The sequence below is a fragment of the Phacochoerus africanus genome, chromosome 6 (assembly GCF_016906955.1).
Source record: "Phacochoerus africanus isolate WHEZ1 chromosome 6, ROS_Pafr_v1, whole genome shotgun sequence".
NCBI classification, from domain to species: domain Eukaryota; kingdom Metazoa; phylum Chordata; class Mammalia; order Artiodactyla; family Suidae; genus Phacochoerus; species Phacochoerus africanus.
Window position 1 is genome coordinate 79,711,165 of NC_062549.1, and position 6,460 is coordinate 79,717,624.

Here is a 6,460-nt window from a genome sequence, read left to right on the forward strand (position 1 = left end):
GCGAGCCGCTGGACCGGCCTGGTGGGGCCACTGCACCCCATACGCTCGCCTGGCATTGGCTCCTAAGCGGCCAGTCAAGAGCCAAAAATTATCTTAGAAAATCAAATAGGTGTACGTTGAACTTTGAAAAATAAATAGTGCCCTTATTTTAGAAGGAATTCAGGAAGCTGAAATATGTTTAAATATACAAACCTTAATTCAGGATTGTAGAAATAATTTAAGACGTGAAACATAAAGAGCAACCTTTTCCCAAATTCTACCTTTTACAGCTTCTCTGAAACACTTAGCACGTGACGCGTCTGTCAGCCCTGGCTGCACACGTGACCCTCGCGACCTGCTGCAGTTGGGGGGCCGAGCCCCGTGCAGCCTCGTCTGGAGGACGGACGGTGGCTGGGAGCGGTCTTGGAGCAGAGCCCAATTAGCGCCCTGACCCCACAGTCCAGCGGGACAAGGCCTCGGCAGGGAGGGGGGGATTCCCGACCCTCGGGGCGCAAGTGTGGACATCTCCGTGGAAGTTCCCAAGATGAGCAACAAAGCCATTTGCTTGGACAAGAGCTTCCTGGGAAAAGAAACATATGCTCTGACATCAGAGGAAAAGCAGAAAGTCACACTGGCTTCAGCTCCGTGCCAGGCAGAAAGCGGGCAAGTTTCTCAGTCAGAAACTGTCTTACGTAATACAAATAATAATAGAGAAGTAATAAAGATAACAGTTGTACCGCTATTTAATAGGAATTCAGAATTAAACTTCTGCAAGAATTCCTATCAACCCTGGGGATTGGGAAAGTGAAAAAATCAACTCACTTTCCCTGAGCCCTCGCCCAGGACCAGTCGCACAAATCCCCTTCCTGATCCCTCGTTTTGGCGGCTGAGGATGCCGAGCTCCAAGAGGTTAAATAAGTTTTCCAAGGGGCATGAGGGGCCTCGACCCACAAGTGGGACTCCGAGCCTGGCTCTGTTTCACCGTCTCAGAAACTGCCTCCAAAGAGAAAGAGAAAGGCAGGCGAGCACAGGGCCAGGACTCATCCGAAAGGTCGCCCCAGGCCAGGCCCCCAGAATCCTCCCTTAGTAGCAGTATAAGTCTGTACCGCCTCCTCACCTGTGCTCAGGGCCTCCCCATTCCCTGTGTTGCAGGGCCTCCTCCCCTCAGCGAGTGCATCCCTCACGCCCTAAGCAGCATCTCAGGCCACAGCTGGATGACAGCCAAGGGAAAAGGACTTTGTCCTGGGGTTTCACGTAGAGCCACGGGGATCCAGGAGCAGAGGGCTTTGCCAGCACCCAGGACACCCCAGGAGAAGCTGCCAAATCCAACCATCCTGAGGATGAGTGAGGCTGGGGAGTCACGCGTTCCTCCCACCATCACCCCCCTCCTCACCCACAGGCAGGAAGCTTCTTTGTCCAGGAGATGGTCACAAACAGATCTCCCGCATCCCCTGCTGGGCCCCGCAGCAGGGGCGGGTGGGAGGGAGGCACCTGCGGGAGGGACAGGAAGCAGGCCCTGGGGGAAGCAGCTGAGTCCCCAGTAAAACAGTGACAATAATGACATCATCTGCTGAGCACCTCGTGTCCCCGTGCTCTCACCTGTGGCCTGCTTTCGTCCTCACCAAATACTAAGGGCTGGACTCTCTGGGTGGCAGAAGCCTCCCCATTGCAGAGGCCACCCTCTGCAGCACCTTTAGCGGGTCACCACCTGCTCACACTCAGAGCTTCTTGGTGACAAAGCCAGGATGTGAAGCGCCCCTTGCTCCACATCCACGACTGCCCATACCTCCTGCTCTGGCGCGGGCCCCGCAAGAGGCCGGCCGAGCCTGGGCAGCGGCTCTGACCAGGTGGCCCCCAGCAGCAGCAACCACGCCCTGGACTGCTGGTGAGCACTAGCCATTCACCCTTGGCTTTGACTGTTCGCTTTCACAACCCAGCTGGTAACCCCGCCAGTCACAAGCCAACTGCTCTTGGGGAAAGCAGAACTCTGCCACATCTTGTCCTTCCCTGAAACTCGGCCTTTTCCAAACTTCCTCAAGTTCTGTTGTCTGGTTTAAAGAGCATCCATGTGTTTCTTACCAGGGAGGAAAACTCATCAATACTTTCTTCTGCTCCCTCTGCCAGAAGCTGACCTGATGCCCTCAAAAGCTGCCCCTGTAGCTGACAGGGTGAGGACAGGATTGGAACAAAGGAAAGAAACCTCCAAATTCTTTAACCCTGTGCTCCTGTCCTGGATGACGCAGTGAGGTTGGCGTGGCGAGGCCGAGGTCCATGCTGTCAGCAGGGCCCACCTGGGAGGACACGGTCCTGAGAAGAGGCGGGGAGAATGCAGCCCTTGGAAAGATGCTGCAGCCAGTATTCTCTTATGCGAGATGTGAAATAATTACCATCTTATTGTATCTCCCACTTCTGTTAACCTTGGTTACTTTCTGATTGGTGATTTCTGATCTTTCTGAAATAGGCAGGGTTGGTTCCCTGACTCCCTGGACCTAAAAGCCCCGGGTCTCGCTGGCAGAGCGACAAGACACCACAACTAATAGCGGACGCCCAGGCTGCTCTGACTCAAGTTCTAGTGTGCATGTGCTCATTTGTTTGCTTTGCTCCTGGCGAGCTGAAGAATTTCGCGAGCAGGATTTTCATCTCGTGCTCCCTTCCCTGGTTCTGTTCACTTTGGGGGCCAGGGGTGTGGAAGCAGAGCCGCAGAATGAACCCAGACAGGAGCGAAAAAAATGTCCTTCAGGGAAAAATGCTGCATTGCATACAGTGCACCCCGCTAGACGGTCTGATTTCTGACCTTGTTTGCGGTCATCGAGCTATCTACCCCTCTGTAAACCCCAGGGAGGGTGGATGTGCACATTGGGGGCCTTCCATAGAATTCCATGAGGCATCACTGTTCTTGGCAGAAAATCAGTTTTGCATCCACTTGAAATGTGTGCTTTTGGGCTTTTTCCCTCGGACCAGCTTGAACATCTGTCTGGTTCTCTCACTGACTAAGGAATAAAATAAAATCTTTAGCCTGAGTTTATCTTTGTATCTGCATGAGAACCACGCTTTCGTTTTTCCTGAGAATTATTTTCTGATAGAGGCACACCCAGAAAGTGGCCCTCTGACCCCTCCCTCCCTGTCTGGGGCCCAAAGCCACGTGGCATCTTCCATCTCTAATCTGACTTTGTGTCTCTTGTCAAACCAACCAAGCCTCTTGTGACACTGGCCCCACATCACTGATGTCTGTTTGTAAGTCACCTCCTCTGGTTATCCTGTGTCCTTCTGAAATGAATGGCAGTGTGTTGGCCCCTGGGGATGGAAGGTCGTTCCCATATACAGAAAGAACCACAGGCAGACCTCCGTTTCCCCTTGCAGATCAAAGGTTTGTGGCAACTCTGTGTTGTGAGATGATGGCTAGCATTTTTTAGCAAGAAGATATTTTTAAATTAAGCCATGACTATTTTTATTTTTGAGCTCATGCTACTGCACACTTAACAGGCTGCAATAGAGCATAAACATAAAAATCATTTGCCTCACTTTAGTATGCTATTGGCTTCACTGCAGTGGTCTGGGGCCAAACCCACAGTATCTCTGAGGTGTGTTTGTATGGAATGGATGGCCTTGGTTTTTCTAGTGGGAAAAGAGGCAGGTAGAGAAATATTATAACATATTTTGAATTATTTGGGAGGTTGTCTAGATTCGTTCTATAGTCCAGCATTAAGTTTTCAACAAATGTCTTAATCTGGATATTCTTTCACCAGTAACATTGAAATAACTCCGTAAGTGAAAAAGTCTCCAGGGCTTTTCACAATAAAGCACAAAGTTTATAGAAAGAACGCCAGGAGTCCAGGAACAGACTTAGGACACCACATCATTGCAGGGTTTTGAGGAAGGTTCAGGCACTCGGGGCAAAGCAACATTCATCAGAGCAACTCTAAGTCTTATAATTCTATCTGTCCTTCTAGATAGAGAAGAGATGGAAATATCACTGAACTGCCTGAAGACTCAGAAAGAATGACAAGACAGGTCACTGGCCCTGCTCTGCTTACCTGCGTTTAAGCCTCCTGCATAACTGAAAATTAATACTAAAGTAAAAATTGAGGAAGGAAAATTAATCCTATCCTAAAAACTGTACAGCGGAGACCAAGAAAGGTTGCTCTTAACACAACGTACTAATTTTTCCTTAGTTCTTTCCCTGAACGGCAAAGAGGAGTTTCATCACCGACTTTTTAAAAGCCATTTGCTGTAAACATGAATCTTTTTTGAAACAATAGATTGAAACTAATGGCAAATTTCCGGTAAACCCCTGAACCTCCGAGCTGTGGGGAAATGCAGGTAACAGGGCTGGCACAGCAGGCGCCACCCCTTCAGGGGGCATCGTTAAATTAAAATAAAAACATAATCCAGAAGCAAAGGAAACCCCCAAGACGCGTGTTTCTGCCACTATTAAAAGTGCCTGGATGCTCAACAAGCAAGCACGGGACAAGGTGCAAACAAACTTCGCAAAAAAGAAATATTCGTGCATCAATTAAGAGCATGGGATTTTTCTTTCCAAACCGCCTGACCCCAGAACAGAGCTGTAATTTGGTGCTGTATTTTATCAGAAAACACTAAAAAGTCTGAGTTCGAGTATATCACACATCAAACCAGCCTCCTGCTCTCTCTCTCCTTGTGCATCCTCACATGTCAAATTCCTCCATCTCCACAGCTCATTTCCCAGGTTTTTCCCAACTTTCTCCACAGCCAGGTCCCTAGGCTGAGGCCCACCCCAAGGCCAGGGGACCTAACAGAGGGAGAAGTCAAAACCCTCAGCCTGTGATGTCGTGTTTGCAATTCTCCATTAAAAATGTCCCTTCACCCAGGGTCTGGGCCTGGCCCCCCAGGCAGCCTCAGACCCCTGAGCTCCCGCAGCGCCCCAGGCCGGCTGGCAGGGTTGAGCACCAGGGGCCACTGGACAGTGCCCTCGGGGTGGAGGAAGAACTACACTTTTATTTATATTCCCTTTCACTAAATAAGGAAAGAGAGCTTTCTTAATATCTGATAGTGGCTGAGTATAGAATGTGTGTTACACTTTTGAGGAAAAATTAACATAATCATAATGGCAGGCCTGAGGGCTTCAATGTGGATTAAACCCAGACCCCTCCCTACAGCCCCAGGCAGGATACCACCCACCTCCTCACCCACAGCCAACCCTCGGCCAGTGGGAGGCACTGTTGATAACTGCACCACAGCCGCAGCTAAGGAGTGGGCACGGAGGATCCCAGCCCTGGGAATAATGTTCCGGCCAAGGTCAGGTGCACAGACTCCGGGCCCCGGCTGGACTCCCAGCCCCATGCAGCAACCACGATGGACCCAAGCAGTCACAGGATGACTTACCGATGAGGGACCAGAACCAACACAGGGAGGGACAGGAGGCCACAGTGCAGATGTGGCCCTGGGATGGTCCACAGATGACCCTGGGAGACTCTGGGGGTGGGGAGGCGGACAGCCGGATGCTCCTGGCCTCGGTACCCCGTCCACACAAGCATGGTGCTTCCCTACCTACCTCCCCCAGCCCAACACCCAGGGGATCTCGAGCTCCAGCAACACCAGGCAGGTACCCACGGCAGCCCCGCAGAGACAGGGGCCAGGGCTCCCCTCCCTTGCCAGGCTAAGACGCCCCTTTCCTGTTGAGACTGACCTGGGCAGGGCTGGAGCAGGGGGGTACCCACCACAGCAGGGCCAGTCGGAAGCACATGTCACAGAAGGCTGGAGCTCTCCCCCCAGACACACCTGGCAGCCAGGGCGCAGGTGCAGGGAGCCAGGCACACCCATCACCCATTGGGGATGCCCAGCAGGTGCCTGGGCAGGAGGCACTCCTCAGGCAGCACCAGCAGGATCAACAGAACAGAAAAACCAAGCTGTTGGAAGCAATCCCGCAAACCTGAAAATTAAACTGCCACGGGAGCCTCAGCCCACAACAGAGGTGTAAGACTCTATACCAGACCCTCCCGTCACACCAGGAACTGGGAAGAAAGGCAGTCAGCCAATGCTAACAGGGCAGTGCTCACCCAACAAGAGCCTTAAAGCAGGGGCATAAACATGTGCCAACCATCAACTACAAATTCTCTTGAAACAAAGGAAAAACTAAATCTCAGAAAAGCAAAAGAAGATTATAAGAAAGAATCAAACGGAAATGATACAGCTGAAAAACAGGGTAATAGAAATGAAAATCAGCTTGATGGACTCTAACAGTAAAGCAGAGCTAAATCACTGAACTTTAGGACAGAGCAGTAGAATTCACTCCAAATGAACAAAGAGAGAAAACAGATTTAAAAACAAAAAGTAAACAGAGCCTCAAGGTCCCACAAGACTAAGGACCTGGTGTTGTATCATCATCGTCCTCACATCGTCCTCACAGGAGACAGGGATGGCGGAAGGCGGCTGAAAGAATATTTAAAGAAATAACAACTGAAAATGTCTCCAATCTGTCAAAAAACACCAGCCTCCAGGTCCA